This window comes from Cricetulus griseus, chromosome X (genome assembly GCF_003668045.3).
Source record: "Cricetulus griseus strain 17A/GY chromosome X, alternate assembly CriGri-PICRH-1.0, whole genome shotgun sequence".
Classification (NCBI taxonomy): Eukaryota; Metazoa; Chordata; class Mammalia; order Rodentia; family Cricetidae; genus Cricetulus; species Cricetulus griseus.
In genome coordinates this window covers 41,713,539-41,733,989 of record NC_048604.1, presented here as the reverse complement: position 1 = coordinate 41,733,989, position 20,451 = coordinate 41,713,539, and positions in this window count along the sequence as shown.

Here is a 20,451-nt window from a genome sequence, read left to right as displayed (position 1 = left end):
GTCTCAATAAAATTATATTAAAGATTGAATTTTCTTTCCATTCTGTCTAAAGAAATTACTATCATATAAAGAAAACTTTTAGAGTAAAAATATAAATATAACTATATTTCATGCAGTTCATCCATGAAAACATTGTGTGTTGCTTATTCTGGACTTTGTAATGCTTGTAACATTCATCAACTTTTGAAATTACATATGTGATTACATGCATACATATATGTGCTCATATACTCATACATGGGCATATGAATATATATATATATATATATATATATATCCTAAAATTATTTTAGTTAATAATATTTCACTTCAAATTGTATGAATTCATTATCCACAAAACTCAAACTGGTCAATATACATGGCTTCTGTAACCTAACCTTCATGATATATTCCTGTTATACTTGAAATATTAGAGAGATACACTTCATTTATTCAGTTTTTTTTAGCAAAGTAGTATTAGGATTTAGTGTGTATCAACTTTACAAGTAGGTTCTGAGATCAAAGCAGAAATATCACAGAAAAACAAATTCTTCATCTTACAGAAACTATGTCCTAGTAACATAAGTTGTTATATCAATATATTGTCATTATATTGTATAATATAATTAAAAATGGGTACACAATTTTGGAGTGCATTCCAGGAATTTTCCTTCCAATTAATTTCTCTTCCTTTGATCAGTTTAATTTATGATTTCTATCGCTGTATTTTTCCCTCTCTGTGGGATGAAGAAATGGGATCAATTTCCTTGCAAGCCCAGATAAATTTCTGCTCTCTCTGTGACCTATAAGGGTCCTGGCATGAGTGAGATGCAGTTCTGGGGGAGTGTTACTTATTTTTAACATGGCCTTATTTTATCTATTTTGGGTGAACACATTCTGAGCATACACTTTCTGATCCTTTTATCCTTTTCTCTAGGTCAGTGTTTATATTTTGTCAAGTTTTCAAATTGTAGCACGTTGCAGAGAACAGATCCTTAGCCATCATTTTTTGCTTTCTACATAGAAGGGAATAGACAACTCCTTTCAAGTATGTTCAAACAGCCACAGAATTTCTATAGAAGCAGCAATAGCAGTGTGTGTGTGTGTGTGTGTGTGTGTGTGTGTGTGTGTGTGTGTGTGTGTGTGTGTATGTGTGTGTGTGTGTTGTAGGATTTCTACAGAATGTTCCCTCCAGTAGCAATGTCTCCCACTTTTTATTCCTTGTAAAACAGTTGATGTTGATAAGAATAATCAAGGTTGTAGAAGACAACAAAAGTTATACATATATGCATGTAACAGCAATTAGTGAAAAAAGAAGCCATGAATTTGAAAGAGCAAGGAGGGATATTTGGGAGGAAAGGGAAGGAGGCATAATGTAATTATATAATAATTTCAAAAGTAAAATAAATACTATTAAAAAGTGGCATATAAATAGGAGTGTGATTGCTTCAGAAAGAGCCGCTTCCCTACACTGCTTTAATAGCCGTCACGACATTCAGAGAAAATTGAGTGCTAATATCCATTTCTTATAGTAATTTAACAGGAAGCTAGGAGTGAAACTGAGGCAAGAAAGAACCATTTGTAACCTTATGTTATTAGAAACATTGGAGTCATGTAGCCACTCCATTCCTCATGTTTAAGGCAGAATTGTAGACATGGTCTGATTTTCTCCGAAGGTGTACATCGTAAAAAAGAGTTTTCTTAATAACTAACTTATCCTTCAATACTCAAATTGTAGAATTTTATTTTGGGATCCCATTCCACATAGAGGGATACTCTCTCAGCCTAGACACATGAGGGAGGGGCGGGAGAGGGAACTTGGACTGACATGTAAAAGAAGCTTGTTTCTAATTTAAAATTTGTCTAATTACAATTATAAAAATAAAAAATAATAATTAAAAAGAATTGTATTTATTTCATTCAGTACAGCTGTGTCTTGTTTCCCAGGCAATAGCATTTGATGTTACTAAAAATTGCTTGAATCTCAGTGGCTTTATGATTAGATTTCCTAGTATTCTCTCATAAATACAACACTCTAGCTTGTGAAAGCAAAGCCCACCTTATTTTTTCTAATATGATGATGTGTGAGAATGATCAAATTTACTATTTCAGTATCCCTTTGATTTATTAGTGAACAAGGACTTGTTTCTCAGCATCTTATTAATAATAGTATTTAGCATCTTATTCACTGAAAATATAAAAATGCTTACTTCATGATCATGTTGATTTTACTTAGAGATTTAAGACTGGGTATTTTAATCCCTCTCATACATATGGTAACAAAATTTAAAAACATTATCTAGTTGTCCTTCACAACATGCCCTCCTTCCTCAGTTGGGTCCAGATTTCCTACCCATACTGAACTGTCTATCCTTGAACATTGGCAATATTTCCTACAAGGCCACATGTCCTGTTACCTTTGGGGATTTCCTGCCAAGTATCTCAATGAGGAAAGACCACAGAAATGAATGCAAGCTTGGATAATAGGTATAACATTATGGTACTGCTCTATGTATCCCAGGATTTTTTAAATTTAATAAGATGCAACTCAAAACATATTAACATGAGGTAGGTAGTATAATGTAATTTTAAATTCTATGCAAGCCAACTGGGTTTACATGATGGATGAAGGGTGTGGGACAGCAGGAGTACATTTTGAATCTTTCGCTATAAAATACATAGATAGTGCTATACTGTATATAAAAATGTGCCTAATCTTTGAGGAAATTCATACAGAAATTCTAGATTTACTCATTTAGGTTTTTGTCAAAGAACAACAACAACAAAAACAACTATAATAATAATAATAATAATAATAATAATAATAATAATAATAATAATAATAATGACATTTCTAAACCAACCAGGCACAACTGATTTTTTTCCATCATTTTTCTGCATTGGATTCTTGCAATTCCTCTTGTACTGCAACTGTTTCAAAATGTATTTCTCATCCCAATGTTTATCAAGACGATCACTTCAATGCGGCTTCAGCTTGTTGCTCCAAGTCAAGGAAGACCAGCTGCTTCCCTGATAGATGGCCTACCTATCTGCATGGTAGAATAAGTGTGTTGCTAACCAGTTCTCTCTCTCTTACTATGACAACTGCACATCCCAATACCAACTCATTTCATCTTAAGAGTATCTTCAAAGCTTTCAAACAAACAAAAGAAAACCTTGTACCTCTAATTTTTCATATAATTGCTGTATACATAACAAGGTGTTGACAATAGTTGTTTGCTTTTTGTTTTATTTTCCAGATTTTATTCTTAGATTGCAAGAGTGACCTCTAGTGTAAAACATCTGTATAGTTATACAAGCTTCCAGGCTTCTCACCCAGCCTTAGTTTCCACATACTATGGGAAATGTAACAAGCAAGACTTCTCAAATTTGACCCATAATTATTTAAAAAGAAACTTGCATTTTATCCTTAATAGTTCTTGTATATTTGATCCCTAAACTTTGGTTACCACAAAGCTGTTCCATTCTTAGGATTTTGAGATAGAGAGGAAGGGCATTTGTAGGAAACTGGAAATAAATTATGATATTATTTATGAGCTGGTTATATTTGACTGCTGACAAAATATGTCCTGCAACTCTCGTGTTGACCCTCACATTTTTCTTGTGAGTAATTGGCTGGTGTATTCACCTGCTCTCTTCTTCTCCAGAGAAAGGGAGTGTTTTCCTTCCCACCATATGGGTAGACACATGTAAAGAACACACTGTGTTCTTCATGGATAAAATTAGACGGAAGTATATGCCCTGCCCTCATACAAGGTCATCCAGAAAATCTTCAGTATGGTCAACAGCATTACTTTTTCCCCATATGAGTTTGAATGAGAGTTTTACCTTCCTTTCAAGGGCTACTAGTTTCTCTTGCAGTAAAAATAACAACTCCTCACATTGGCATAGCCTTGTAACTCTTAAAAAACACATTCATTCAGGTAATTCTACTTCTTCCACTGACTAGTTTTAGGGAGTGGTCAGTTTTAGTCTCATCTCACGAATGAAAAATAAGACCCAGTGCAATGCAATGGCCTGTCCAAAGTAAACCACATTTAAAAAATGGTAAAGTTATAGCATGTTGGATTCCAATCATAGTGCAAATTTTCATACAACTGTTTCTGAATACAACTGTTAAACTTTGCCAAAACAATATATAAAATTTTAAAAATTGTTAGCATGCAAATTTCTAGGGAAAATGATGATCTTCTTGTAAGGATCAAAGATTTTATGGATATCAAATACAGTCCAGTTTTTAATACAGAGGAAGAATGTGGACAGATGAGGAAAACCATTCCAAGTTAAGACAAAGCAGGGGAATGGGAAAATGTGGAAGCAGTCCAATTTTCCTAAGTGTGGGAAAGTCTTAGGAAGTAATGTACTGAAAGAAAGTTGAGAACAAAAAATACAAGTTCCAAAACAGCATTACTGACATTGGGGACTGTATAATTCTTTCTGTGCACTGTAAGGTATTTAGTAGCACACCCAACAGATACCAAAAATGTACTCTCCTTCAATTGTGACAACATAGAAATGTCTCCACATATTACCAAATGTTTCCACTATGTTAAAATCCCTGCCCAGCCCCCGCAACCATTAAAACTACTTAAATAATTAGATTTTGGAAACAATCCATATATTTAAATAGGGATGTACTATGAATATCTCTGTGCTTAGAGAAGACAAAACATAGAGAATAAATTGAAAGAAGGGAATGAATAAAAAGAAAGGAAATATAAATCCTATCAGGAAGCTATGTCAGTGGCTTTTGGGTATGAGCCAGAAGTGGCTTCTATATGGGAAAGATCATTAAAGTTAGAGATAAGGCGCTGGGGGTGTGTTGGAAACTTTGACAACTGTTAGCATTTATAGGAAGAGTCACTTAAATGCTACATTTCCCTTCTCATTTTTGATCTAGAGTTAGAAGGTGAGACATGATGACCTCAAAGTCTCACTCTAGCTCACTTGGAGACAGATATGAAAATACTGTCACTAACTTGAACCACATCCATTATTCTCCATTCTAAAAGTAATTCTAGTGAGAATCAAATATGTACTACTCTGTGGAGCAATTCGCCATCTCATATTAAGTTCAGTACAGGAGAAAATCATAAATAGATAAAATATAAATCATGTAATGAATCTTAATTTTAAAATCACCTTTAGTTATTTGTCTGCATGACTCACACATGCAATTGCTTCTGTGTGGATGTCAAAAGACAGCATGGAGGAGCCACTTCTCTCTTTCCACTGTGTCGATCACAGTGATGAAACTATGGTCGTGGTCATAAGCCTTGATAGAAATCATGTTTAATCACTAAGTCATTTAGACAGCCCAATATAATGGACTTTAAAGGCATGTGACTGTATCTCTTCCAAATATATGTAATAGATGAAGTATTGCATAGAAGAGGTACAGAAAGCATACTTCAGTAAAAGATACCATTAGGCTCTGAAAAAGCTGTTAACATACATTAACTATAGCATTAATTGCGGAATCAGCCATGGAGTTTATTTTTGCTTATTCTTTAAACAAAACAAAATATTTTCCCAGGTTTTCAAATATTTGAGAAAAATTATAATCAAACAATTTTCCATGGACTCAAATGCTAGTAGGAACATGATTAGTTTGTCTACTATGAAAATTAATGTGGAGTTTTTCTCAAAAGACTAAAAACAGAACTTCAGTGTGACCCAATCATACTACTCTTGAGTATAGACTCAAAGGACTCTCAGTACATTATAGAGATAAGATCATGCCCATGTGCATCGCTACACTTTTCACAGTAGCAAATTATAAAATCAGCCTAGGCATCCATCAAAAAGGGAAATTATAAAGAATATATGGCATATATACACATATATAGACAATGTAGGTTTATTCAGCCATGTAAAAAGAATGAAATCATCTTATCGTAGGAAAATAGATGCAAATGGATAACATCATGTTAAGTGAAATTTACCAGACTCAGAAAGATGAATCTTGTGTGGTTACTTTCATTTGTGAATCATAGATTTTCTATAGACACAGAGGAACATTTACACATACATGTAGAACATAAATTCAGGAGATAACCTCTTTGTGGGATCAAAGGGTACTAGCTAGAGGGAGAAGGAGATGGAAACATAAGGGCTAAAAGTAATAAAATTATAATATATTCTTGAGTGAAAACGACTTTATGAAACTTATTACTATGCATATTGAATATACCCTATGAAGTTTTCAATTTTTAGTATTTGTAATTGCTCTACCCATAGGCTGACTTGTTTTCCCACTATATCTTTAACAAGTAGACAAGAAGCTTTGGCAATTAGTGAGATGCTTATATGCAAATTGTTGCACTAAAGAACTTAAAAGCAATATTTTTAGAGTTTTTAAATATTAAATATCCACCTTAAAATTTACCTATACTACTTGTTTAACCTTAGTAATCTTTGTTTTGATTTTTAGTGTTAGGGTTTTTGTATATACTATACAAATAAGTGCAAGATCTGTGGGAATTATTTTCCTGCTGAACTGTTTCTTGTGATGCTTTCTATTACCCTTTGATCAATAGGTCATAATTGAGACAATTACTGAAGGACATAATCCTCTAATTGCACAAGTCTGCAGTGTACAATAATAGATCAGAAACAGCTATAATTAATTCAGGGGGAAAGCAACATTCCACCCAAAATGTGAAATAAACACATAGATGATAGAAATGAAGTTATGTTGCTATGGAGCTACCTTGATAGACAGAAGATATATAGAGAAATTAAAAGTATTTAAACAAGCACACATGAAATTAGGAGGGAAAAGTGGTAGGGGATAGGGGATGAATTGCAGGGGAGGAATGAGGTTGTAGATTTGATCAAAACATATTCTATACATCTATGAAATTCTCAAACAAAAAATTAAAAATACATAAACAATTTGGCATACATGTGAAAGAAGTTCAAACATATGTGTCTATGTACATATAGGCTGGAGGAAATCAACACAATTGGAAATTAATTAAGAATTAGCTGTACTTTACTTTCTTGTATCTGTTATTATACTATGTTTCTTTGCTTAATTAGTGATCAGACCAAAAATGGAATTAATGGCCACATCTGTTTGGCTTATTTAAAAAATATTTGAGGACAAAAAACCAGCTATAAACACAAGGCCCAATCAAACCCCAAGTGTATAATTCACAGGTTTAAACAATGAACATTTTCCTGTCTAGATATCTATGGATAACGTTATCAGATAGTTTCAAAATGTAAAAGACAACATCTGGAATGATGCATGTCTTCTTGTAAAGAGAAACAATGTGGGTAAAAGGGAAGAAATGTAAAATGTCCTACAAAAAGAAGAAACAAGATGTTCTAAGAAAATATTTGTTGAGAAAAAGAAGCTGCTAACTACAGCAGACTATTTTACTTGGAACCCAACTCCTGTCTTTATAGAAATACAGGAAGGAATTCTTCACAGAGTTCGGGAGGTCTAAGACTAGTCCTTTGTGGACAAGAAAGGAAAATGCCTGCATAATTATTAGGGATAAGGAGATAAGAATAGTGCACCCCAGTGGAGAATAGATGACTAGTATCCTTTTCCTTCAGATTCTAAGAAAGTGATAACAGAAAAAAATGAGCCTAGATCCCTAAATACCATCTGCGTTAAAAGCATAAATGTGAAACTGGGTGTGATGACTCAGTTGAGTGTGGTGGTGATCGCCTTTAATCCCAGCATTCCTGGACAGAGACAGATGGACCTTTGTGAGTTTGAGACCAGCCTGATCTACAGAGTGAGTTCCAGTCCAACTGTAGCTACTTAGTGAGACCCTGTCTTAAAACAAACAAACAAACAAACAAACAAACAAATGTGGAAATACATATGAAAGTATCACTATAAACCCATTATTTTTTATGTTATCCAAAAAAGGCAGAAATAAACAGGATTAATTAAAACAAACATGCCTCATTTATTCATGCTTTTATGTTTTAGAACATCACATACCTAGAAGTGTTCTAGTCAGCTAATGAAGCCTTGTATGGACGTAGCACCATGGCAGCTACTCCAGAAGATTTAAGAGAAAAACATGCCCTTTAGCTTCAGGGATCTGATCTTCTTGATAATGAAATACAGGCCATAGTTGTGCAATTCTGACATTCAATACATTTTTTTAAAAAAAATGTGGTGTTACGAGGGCACTCATATTTATAAATAGTCTGTATTTTAACAGACTTATGAAGCAAATTGTGAAGAAGAGTTCATTTATTTGCCAACCAGACAGAAAAAGACTGGGGTTTTTTGGTTTGTTTTGTCTCTGCCTTTCTTGAATCAGTGTTACAATTTAAATAAAAGTTACAAATATACATACATTATGAGAACTATGTGAACGTTCTTCCTAGGAGACAAGTTTTTCCTCTCTCTGGAACCAAGGTTTCAACATGTTCCTTCCTTCACAATGAGATTCCTATGGAATGTATTAAGTCTTTGGTTTCTGTTTTTATCAACACTTTTATATCCAAAAGGAGGAACACAAGTGTCTTTAGAATATCTCCTCTCCCATCAGCATGGTCACACTGGGACTTTTGTGTCACTATCTGGACTCCTAATTATAGAGGTTATTTGGCATTTTAAACTGAAACATTTCTTTCAAAAGATTTGCCCATTTCTTCATGTACAGCTTTCTTAGCCCACTTTGTAATGGCATTTTGAATACCTTTCTATTAGGTAGCCACGAACATAAGGCAGAGAGCCAATCCATGCACACCTTGACCAGGTTCCAGCCCAAATGCATGAGGAAAAAAGACTTCATTTTCTGAGCCGAGTATTTAAGGAAACTCATTTTTGAGTGTCTGTTTAACTTGAGAAGTGTTTGGGGAAAACTTGCTTTTAATCAGGCTATTGACTACTGACAGTTAATGAGAGACTGGGAGGAGAATGGGCCAAAGTGAAAGAATGTTGAGGTTGCCTTTGGCTCCTGTCAAATGGATAGGAGGGTGTGACAGAAACAATCAGCTCTGAGACTTTTTTTCCCAAACTAGGTCACCACTGATATTTGACTTGTACAACATTCTCACTGTGGGGCAGTACAAGGAAAGGTCCTGTCCCAAGGATACTTGTGAAAAGTTCTGAAGGTTTTGGCCACATATATGAAAATAAAACCAGTATCCCCACCCCAAAACCATAAAACTGTCTTTGATAAACAGTTCTTAGTAACACCAAATTCTTAGAGGCATAGATGACTGTGACTATGACTGTGAATATTTTTAATTATAGCTGATGAACAACTAGGAATGGGCTTTGCACACGGTGCTCACTTGCTAAATGTTTATTCAACAGAAGTGGCAAGTTTGTGGAATAAAACACAATAGCCCTATAAAAATTCAAACTAGAAACCTTCTCACAAGATGCTTATAAAGCAAGTATTGCTATAATTAGTAAGTTATCATATAGGAAAAATTATAAACATTAAATTGTAGTAAAACTTCATAGTTTATAGAGACACTGGAACAGAAAAGGAGAGAAGTATAGTATCGGAGTAGATAGAGAAGGCAGAATAAGGCAGATATGCTTCCTGTGGATTTTAGAGAATTTTGGATGCAAGAAGAGCAATGTTATTGAACAGCCACTTTGGGGACTGAGAGGATAGATTCACAATGAATAATTTTAGGAAGGTCTGCTGTGTTAAAAACATTTATTGCTTAACAGTTGTGCGATTCCTTGAGAAACTTCACTAAATATGCCCATTACTTTTCAAGGAAAACATCTATTTCATGGTATAGTGTGAGATTACACCTTTGAACTGCTACCTTATATTTTCAAATAAGTTGGAATTATTCTTATGAAATTAGACAATGGTTTTCATCATAGAAATTACAAAGAATTAGTCAAGGAAAGAATGAGATTGTCTTGTAAAGAATGAGTCTATTTCTTTCCATCATGACGCTCTGGTGCAGAGGCATAACGAGAATGTAGGTTCTTGTATATGGTGATATAACTAATAACTAATCTTGAAACCCTGTTTCCTGTAGTTTACATAGCCTGTTGCCAAAGAACTGAAATGGCCAGTTGAACTTACTACAAGTGTTGATTTTTTTTCAATCTCCTTTTCTGGATCCATTGGACTCTCTTCTGTCTTCCGGAATTATTGACCATAGTGAAGGAAAGATTCCATTAACATGAAAAATCTCAAGACACACTCAAAAAGTCACACAAAAGACACAGAGGCCACTCCCTAATTTGCATTGCCTAAGCACAGAAGTATGCTGATTTGCACAGGCATGTAAACAGCAATGTTCTCCCTGTGACACCTACTTCATTTTTTTAACCCACTATGAGGGAACTATTTCAAAGACAACCCAGATAATGTCTATTTATCTTACTTTCCACTGTCTTTCTCCCTCTTTACCCATCAAAATGGTGAATTGAGAAAGAGGATCATGAAATGTTCTCATCTGGACATGATGTTGCCCTTGTAATATGAACTTACTCTTGCTGCAATAGCCTGTATAAGGCCTGCATAAGACTGAGCCTCTGAAAATTCAGGCATGAGTAGGGAAGTCTGCTGGGTCCCTGCTCTTGCATGGGGAACTGTTGATTGCTGATGGATTGTGGGGAAAGGAGATTATAGTCTGCAGTAGTATCACCACTGGTGGTTCCCCCATGTTTCAGTGGATGACTCCAATCCCAGGTTCAAGCATAAGCTATGCCTTTTAAAATCAAGCAAGTACTATTGAAATGCACTCCCACATTACTAGTCCCTGTAAAGAAGTAAATGTGAGAACTGACTTCTGAAACTTGTCTTCTGACTTTCATACATGTGCAATTGCACATGTACATGCACACACAAGAAACACATGCCTGTAAAATATAAGATATGGGTCAATATCTTTAAAGATTATAATGTTTACTTGGGAAGAGGAAACATGTGTTTATAAAAGGCAGCAAAGAAGAATGGTTAGCATCTTTGGCTTTACATATCTGTCTGATTCTAAATATCAGCTACATATATTTATGAATTTGAACACACTGTTTAACCCTTTTCTACATCTGTGTACTCATTTGTGTACTTTGTTTATGCTTGTTTTAATAATCCTATAAAGTAGAGCACATCTCTACTTTTAACTCCCTGTGGCTATGTGAAAACAGAATGTAGAGGAAAGAAAAAGGTGAGTGTACTCTAGGAGAGATACAAGTTCATTTCATGTTATAGGTGAAACTTGAGGTAGATCTTGCTGTTTATGGAATTAAGTTGCCACTGGTAAAAGGTAAAGTAATGGCAATTGAGTAGGATACAAATGAGAGCATACTGAATGATGACAGTAGGGGAATTTGTGCTGAGAGGAAATTCAGAGTCCAAAGAACCATTACAGAACTTCAGAAAAATCAATAAAGTCACCCAAATCTGATCTGTAATCTGTGGATAGCTTCATGTTTCATTATCTCATCTGGACATTAAACCTTGGTATTCCATTTTCTGAAGGATCAGAGGATCTCTGTGGGATTATGTTAAGCATTATTTTTTCAAAGATAGTCTGCAGACAGCAAGTGAGATTCTTCAAAGTGAATGGTGCCTATGTAAAAACCTCGGCACATCTTATTTTTGTTTTTGTTTTTGAACATTCTTTGAAGGTTTCCATAGCCACAGTTTAGATCACTCCATCATGTCCAGCAAAAACACATTGATATTTTCTTCAGCCACCATCTAATCCCAGATCAGTCTTCAGATACACAGTGAGAAATGCTGTGGTATTGATGCATTTCTCCCACAAACTTGTACAGCAGGCTTTGACTAGGCAAGATGTTTGTAGTACCAGAAATTGTGATCTTATCAGTAAGGGATTCAAAACTGCTACTTTTGATGATGCAGAGGGTAAACAGAAAAAAAAAAGATTTTTGTTTCCAATCAAGAGTTTTCAAATGACAAAGGTAACTTCTTTCAGAAAAAGTAATGATTATCCATTGTTCTATGTTTACTGCTGTTGTACATATGCTATGCTACCAACTTATGCTACTATGCTGACTATGCTACTAACTTAGGTTTCTAAGTCAATATGAGAAAACGTAGTACACCAAGTCATTTTATCTCAAAGCAAGACAAGTGGTCTGCTTTCCTCCTCTACTCATCACAATATAGAAAATAATGTGCATTTAATTTAGAACTATTAAAGTCCAAATGAATTTTTTGCAACTGTACATCCTCTTGAATGCACACACCCAGAGGATTTGCTTCCTTCAACTTTCCTAACATCTCATTTTGCTGAGAATGAGTTGGACTTACTGACGTAATAAGTTAATATCCAAAGACTGTGTCTTTCTCCCTAGAGAGCTTTTCAAAATCCTTTTGTCAAGCTGAGATATGGAGAGCACTGGGTCAAGGAAAGCAGGCCATATGCCAAGAATATCAGAGCCAATATAAGCAGCAAGGAGCCAGAGGCTAGAAAGGAACAAGGTTTCAAGGCAAAGTAGGGCTCATGGACAGGAAGCCCACTCTGAAATAAACAGGCAGAGATTAGAGAATATAGAGGAACTGAGAGTCCAGAGACAGCAGGCACGCAAAACAAAACACCATGGCCATGGGACCTTGGAGCTAAAGCTAAGACCTTTCCTTGGTGCAGAAACTTCCATCTCTCTTCTTTGGTTCAACTAATTAGGAAGTCATTTTTCTAATGGGATGGAATTAGAAGAAAAACAGTTCATCCCACCTCTAAAAGGCTAAAAAACATTGATCTAGAACAATTGCTTAAAATTTGAAAAAGGTAGAGTTGGAAAAATGTTTAGAGAATTCCTTTTATTATTTTTTTATTTAAATTAGAAACAAGCTTGTTTTACATTTCAATCCCAGTTCCCTCTCCTTCCCCTCCTCTCCTGCTCCCAAACTAACCCCCTGTCCCACCCCCTTTCTGCTCCCCAGGGAGGGTGAGACCTTCCATGGGGGAATCTTCAAAGTCTGTCATATCGTTTGGGTAAGGGCCTAGGCCTTCCCCCATGTGTCTAGGGTGAGACAGTATCCCTCTATGTGGGGTGGGCTCCCAAAGTCCATTCTTTTGATAAGAATAAATACTGATCTACTATCCAAGACACCATAGATTGCCTAGGCCTACTCACTGACACGCAATTTAAGGGGGTCTGGTTTCCAAGCTATCAGACTGGGGTCCATGTGCTCCCCCTTGTTCAGGTCATCTGTTTCTGTGGTTTTCACCAGCCTGGTCTTGACCCCTCTGTTCATCACTTCTCCCTCTCTGAAACTGGATTCCAGGAGTTCCATTCAGTGTTTAGCTGTGGGGGACTGCTTCTGCTTCTATCAGCTACTGGATAAAGGCTCTAGAATAGCATATAAAGTAGACATCAATCTTATTATCAGGGAAGGGAATTTAAGTTAGCTTCTCCACTGTTGCTTAGATTGTTAGTTGGTGTCATCCTTGTAGATCTCTGGAAATTTCCCTAGTGCCAGATTTCTCTTTAAATCTATAATGGCTCCCTCTTTTATGAGATCTCTTATCTTGCTCTCTATTATGAGATCTCTTATCTTGCTCTCTTCCATGTTTGTCTTTTTTGTGACTGGGTTACCTTACTCAGGATGGTTTCTTCTAGTTCCATCCATTTGCCTGTGAATTTCAAGATTCCATTTTTTTTTCCTCTGAGTAGTAAGCCATTATGTAAATGTACCACATTTTCTCTATCCATTCTTCAGTTGAGGGGCATCTAGGTTGCTTCTAGGTTCTGGATATTACAAATAATGCTACTATGAAAAGAGTTGAACAGATGTCCTTGTTGTATGCATGTGAATCTTTGGGGTATATGCCTAAGAGTGGAATTGCTGGATCTTGTGGTAGACTGATTCCCATTTTCCTGTGGAATCTCCAAACTGATTTCCAAAATGGCTGTAAAAGTTGACACTCCCACCAGCAGTGGAGAAGTGTTCCCCTTACTCCACATCCTATGCAGCTTAAACTGTCCTTGGTGTTCTTGATTTTAGCCATTCTGACAGGAGTAAGATGGTATCTCAGAGTTGTCTTGATTTGCATTTCCCTGATGGCTAAGGATGTTGAGCACTTTCTTATGTGTCTATCAGCAATTTTAGATTACTCTATTGAGAACTGTCTATTTAGTTCTGTACCCCACTTTTCAATTGGATTATTTGGTGTTTTGGAAACTAGCTTCTTGAGTTCTTTGTAAATTTTGGAGATCAGCCCTCTGTTATATTAGCCACAGACAACATAAAATATCTTGTGGTAATGCTAACCAAACAAGTGAAAGGCCTGTATAGGAAGAAGTTTGAGTCTTTAAAGAAAGAAATTAAAGGATATACCAGAAAATGGAAAGATCTCCCATGCTCTTGGATAGGTAGGATCAACATAGTAAAAATGGCAATCTTGCCAAAAGCAATCTACAGATTCAATGCAGTCCCCATCAAAATACAATTCTTCACAGACCTTGAAAGAACAATAAGCAACTTCATGTGGAAAAACAAAAGATCCAGGATAGGCAAAACAATAAAGGAACTTCAGGAGGCATCATCATCCTTGACTTCAAACTCTATTATAGAGCTATAGTCCTGAAAAAAGCTTGGTAGTGGCACAAAAATAGACATGTAGACCAACAGAATCAAATTGAAAACCCTGATATCAACACACAAACCTACAAACACCTGATTTTGGCAAAGAAGCTAAAATAACACAATGGAAATAAGAAAGCATCTTCAACAAATGGTGCTGACATAACTGGTTGCTGGCATGTAGAAGATTGAAGATAGATCCATATCAATCACCATGCACAAAACTTAAGTCCAAATGGATCAAAGAATTCAACATAAACTCAGCCAAACTGAACCTCTTAGAAAAGAACATGTAAAGTACCCTTGAACAAATTGGTACAGGAGACTGCTTCCTGAACATAACACCAGTAGCACAGACACTGAGATTACAATTAATAAATGGGACCTATAGTGAGTGCAATTAACACATACCGCAAAGGACTCAGAGCAAGTTTGATGAACAGATGTTTCAATAGGAGAGTATTCACACAACAGAGTCAGTCCCCTACAACCAGGCGAGCCATGGAACAGAGAGAGCCACCTGCATGCAACCCTTATATTTAAGGTCTTGCTATGTCACTCTGACCATGCCCTGGTGTGTGTGGTCTGTGTTATGTGTGCCAGCCCCCAGGAGGGGATAGCTAACATTTCCCCTATAATTCCCCTTTTAGTCTAAAAGAGGATTAAACTCAACAGTGTAAATTATCTATCATTAACAAAAATAAGGGTGAATTACACAAAGTTATAATAATCTACTAATGTCACATCTTAAATATAACTCTTCCAACTAAACCTTTAAGTTATCCGAAAGAGATATCCAAGCTTGAACACCTTCTTCCAAACCCAACCTTAAACTATAGGAAACTATCCCTAACTAGGCATCAACAGTGGGGAAAGGGGGTGTAGTATTCTCCACGATACTTCCTGCTAAACTGGGACAACAGCTTGTGGGGTCCTGTGGGAAGAAATGTTAGTGTGATGAAAGTCCTGAATGGGTTATATCCTGTCCATGTCTGGTGGGAGATGCTTGATTGAAGGTCCAGGTTGAAGTCCTTTTCTTTATTGAATTTCTTGTGTTGATCAAAGTCAGTAACTGAAGTTCTGGCCAGAGTGTCAGTTGAAACAAAGCAAGTTGGATACAGTGTACTTGAGGAGTCGTGCCCATTTTCTTTCTGGAGCATCCAGGGTTTGCTGTCAGGCAGGTCATCATTGGCTTTGTGGGACTCAAACATAAATGTTATCAGAGCAATGTTTGCTTGTATGTGTATGTATACTGGGAAAGGCAACCATGGGAAAATAAGAATTATGAAAGGGTGTACACCTTGAGAGAAATAGCCAAGAAAAGACAAATGACAGTCCTTAATCTTTCCCCTGTTCTGTATTACATCAATTGGCTTCTTGATACAATACAGAAACTCTGAAGTTTATTTTAACAATGTGCTTGGATTTAGAGGAGGAAAGCCAAATCCAATTATAAAGCCAGCATTGGTTTAATTGAATAGGGACTAGGAAATTAAGAGAGATAGAGTTCTCTGAGAGACAGTTGTACAATTAACCATATAGCTCATTCCTTTTGTTTGATGGTTATAGCTACTTTCTCTTCTTAAATATCTACCCATGCAGTGTCCTTTGATTTCTGGAGATGAGTTGTCCTGTGAAAATAAACGCAAAAAACTACCCTTTCCTTTGGGAGGTTTCTATACAGTTTATGAAATATACCTTGGTATGTCACCTGTCATTCTTCCCCATTAGCATTCCTTGTGGCAAAACCTTCCACTGTAGTGTCTTAACTAGTTGTGAATTATTAAGAGTTGGTACAGTAAATGCAAACTTTTCTCTATCATTTTCTTGTAATGGTATTGTGAAAAAACAATCTTTCAAATCAATGACTATTATCAGTTATCCATTACGAATCAAGGAAGGCAACTGCATTCCAGGCTGCAGAGAGCACATTGGCTGAATTACCTTATTCATGGCTCTCGGGTCTGTCAGCATTCTCCACTTACCTAACTTCTTTTTGATAACAAATGCAGGAGAATTCCAAGGGCTGGTAGATTCTTCTATATGCCCAGCTACTAACTTTTTTAAAGCCTCTAACTTCTCAGAGGTCATAGGCCATTGTCCTATGTAGCCACTTTAAGGGTAGGGCCTTTGGCCCCTCTGAAGGTTTATCTTTTGTAATTAGTTTTTGTACAGCCTGGATGGTTGGTAACTGTTTTCCATAGCATCTTACCAATTTTTCTACCATCTAAAGATTGTACATAATTCGTATCTGATACTGGAGGAATATTAATCTGAGTATTCCATTGCTGTAGCAGATGACGACCCCAGAGATTTATTGCTATGTCTGCCATAGATGGTTTTTGCCATCCTTTCTGTCCTTCTGGTCCAATGCAGACCACCCAATTAACACTCTGTTGAATTCTAGATAGAGTTCCAATCCCTAAAAATTGTACATTCACCTCTCTAAGAGGCCATCTCTGAGGCCAGGATGTTTGGGTAATAATAGTTATGTCTGCCCCAGTGTCCACCAAGCCAGTAATTGCTTTATTATTAATTCTTACTTTCAACTGAGACCTCTTATCATTAATAGAAGTTTGCCAAAATATGTGTTTATCATCTCCTCCACTCACATTTGATTCCTCATTACTAGCCAAACTACCATCTAGAGTAGTATCACTTTTTTCAATAGGCAATGTACCATCTATTCATCCTGTGAAAGATTGTCCTCCACAGTGACTGGGAATGACCAGACCTTTCTTGATGTGGGGGCCTTCGAGAGGTGCCTCAAAGTGTTTCCCAATTGTAACAGGTTTCTTTGAATGTCTATGGTCGATATATATTCATTGGTCCAGTGTCTGCCCTTACCACATCTTCTACACAATCCAGAAGGCGGTGGCCTCCAATCTGAAGCATTGTTAGAGTTCCTTTGCCTACAATTTCTCTTAATATGTCCCATTCTTCCACATCTGAAACATCTAGGTTCCTGGGGGACTATGGAGACCATGCGAAACAAACCAACTCCTTAATTCCCTTAAGGTCTTTCAATTGTATGGCTTCCCACTGATATGCTGTCTGACCATGCGGATGCTTCTTAGACAGCAGTTTTTCTGTCATAATTGCTGGAAACACCATTGGTGTATGCATAACAACCTTAGGAAAGTTTTCCTGATGTTCGAATGGAGTAAGTGCATCAGATTGGGAGCAATTTCATTCTGTGTCATCCAAAGCTTGTAACCTGGCAACCATAGTCTCATATAGAGATTGAATTTCATGACACCCCTACCATTACATGATATGCTTCTGCCTGGTGTCTACCGAGTGCCTTTGAATGGCAGATATGACTGAGACCACTAGGATATTTATTGAGCCCATAGGTCTTTACCCAGAGGAGGGTGAAAGAGAAAAAACTAAGCAAAGTTATGGGAATGGTGGGTAATTAAGGGAGGTTCTGGCTATTCAACCTAGAACAAATATAGCAAGAGAAACTTACTGAGATTGAAGCTACTTGGCAATTCATCAAGACAATTCCTGTTAACTCTGAACACATTATACTCTACTAGGCATCACACCACTTACCACACTGAACCAATTGTGTGGCAAATTCAATCCATCACTTATAACTGTGAAAACTGTTCTTTTCATCTTACCTTGAAGCCTATACTGTGCTACTTCCTATAGGATAGGCAAGTAACTATTCCCTTGTCCTTTGCCATTCTCAAAAATGATTTCTTAAACACACACACAGACACACAGAAAGTTTAAGACACTCATTATATGCTCTGTACCTAACCTCTTCTTTGTCTACTTCCCATTCTCTCCACCCCTCCTTTTCTTGTTAAAATAATTATTTTTGTCCAAAGATACCAGTGTGTTTTTCCTAGTCAATTTATATTAGTATTTACTTTTCTTCACCATAAAGTCTTGCTGTTTCCTGGGTAGCGAACACTATGTTTCAGAACTTTTCAAGATCTTGGACAACAAGATTATATGCCTCATTGTCTCACTAATTTACTTATATTCACTATCAATCATAATTCAAAGTGTCACTTAGAGACTTCAGCATCTAATTTAAATTTGGAGAATTTTGAGTAAAGCCTCCCTCTTTGAGAAAGAAAATGTTTAGAAAAAAGCTGCAAGGATTACCATGGAAGGTGGAAGTTCCATTCTTTTCTATATGTATATTAATTGGACAGCAACTTTGTATCTAGTTCATTAAACACATCTACATATTAGAATAAATAAATTAGAAACGATGGATTATTTCTTCTGTTCAAACAGTGACCTCAGTAAAGCCAGTTAATTTCTTTCTGGCTTTGTTTCTAAACCTTAATAATCCATTCCATTTATTTGAGACTGGAATCTCAGAGTAAGCAAAGACAAAAGTGGTTTCACCAGTTTGCTTTTGGTTCCAAGTATGTACTTAACCTATTGAAAGACTGGTAGGAAAGGCTAATGTAAGGAATAAAAGGTCAGATTGAAGGAGAGGAATAAGATACAGTGGTGTGTGTGTGGAGGGGGGTGTGGGTGTGTGTTTGCATGCACGCTCGAGCATGCACATATGCACGCACATGTGTGTGTACATGCACTTACTCATATATACATATGTGTACATACATACAGAAGAGGGGAAAGATACATAATTTCATTTTCAAAATAAGACAATGTGTGTTGCCCTCCATTTCAGCACAGCAAACTTCATAGATCTTTGTAACTTTCTTGGATCATTTTTTTCTTAAACTTTCAATTTATTACTGCTATAAATTTTTGCTTTGTGTGACTAGAATTCAGGCCTTTGCACATGCTAGACTATGTAGTCCTAGTTCAAATTTGCAAACTGAGCTAGATATACAGCCAGTATTTTCCTTCTTGATACAGTGAAAAGATGCCATGAACTATCAGATACTTCCAATGAGACATTCACCATTTACAAATTATGAGTCCACCCGTAATCTCTCCTGAAGAAAAACAGACTTGATTATGCACAGAAAGTGCCATTTTTAGTAACAAAACTTCTTAAATATATCTCACAGCCAAAGGTAGTATGCCTCTGTGCTCTGCATGTCCTGACACTATCTGATTACACTGCAAAATATAGTTCAGGACACTTTCACCAGTGCACACAGAAACGTCTGCCCTGATAGCAGATTTCCTTCTTGGGAAATGAATAAACCTCTTGAAATGGACAAACTTAAGTACATAAAGCACAGCAGGAAATTGAACAGCTTTTATGTTGACATCATGACTATCCTCTCCCCTTTTCATCTTATCTCGTAAAAGCCAAATCTACGTGTGATCCCAGAGAAGAAAGAATGATCGCTGCTTAGGGTTGCAGTAAGAAGAAAACATTGTTTAACAACTTCCTGAGAATGAAATAAGTAAAATTAACATAATTCCAGCTGACATTACACAATTTGCAGATTTCTCTGGTAGATATTCAGACACCAACTTAACCCAGGCTTAATTGATATGTTGAGGACAAACATCTTGCAGCCACTGAAAAGTTCTACTTTAAAAACAACAGTTTATGTGCTCATTGAACTTTGAAAGCAAGTAAGGCACGTATGAGGTTTTGAGAAAGAAGCAGTAACTCTAAACTAGAGAAAAGGAATATAGCTCCAGCAAACATCACCAACAGATGCAGGCCTGGGACATTTAAAAAGTGTGGATCTAGATACTCAGATATCCTGTAATGCCTGAAAAATCCATAAGCTACATACAATACTAGAAAAATCCATTCATTGTTTCAGGAAATTCATACTCAGGGTAGAGCCATGATTATGAACTGACAGATCTAGAAAGCCTATAGTTGTATGTGTGTGAAATTAAAAATCACATATGTGAAAAATCAAGAAAGCCAGAAGAACCTCTTTCCAAGCCTTTCCAACCTCTTCTAAGGAAGAGGCAAACTTAGAAATGCTCTATAGGATTCCATTATAGATTTGAGCACCCAAGG